Here is a 348-nt window from a genome sequence, read left to right as displayed (position 1 = left end):
GGGGGGGGGGGCAAGATGCGGAGTGAGGGCGCGGGACAGCGGCTGCGGCGGCGGGTTTGCCTGCGCGCGGAGAGGTCTAGGAGAGGTCTGCTGGAGAGGGATACGAGAGGCCTACGAGCGGGTCTGCCTGCACGTCCTCGCGCTTCTCAAAGACGCCCGGCGTGTGGATGTTGAGGTGGAGGTTTCCGTCGCCGAGGTGGCCAAAGCCAGACACCTGGGCAAGGGGGAGTGCGAGACTTGTCCGAGATCATGTGAGATCGTCCGAGATCGTGCGAGATCGTGCGAGATCGTGCGAGATCGTCCGAGATCGTGTGAGGTCGTGCGAGATCGTGCGAGATCGTCCGAGAT

This window comes from Emiliania huxleyi, assembly GCF_000372725.1.
Source record: "Emiliania huxleyi CCMP1516 chromosome Unknown EMIHUscaffold_134, whole genome shotgun sequence".
Taxonomy (NCBI): Eukaryota; Haptophyta; order Isochrysidales; family Noelaerhabdaceae; genus Emiliania; species Emiliania huxleyi.
This window is presented reverse-complemented; position numbering follows the sequence as displayed.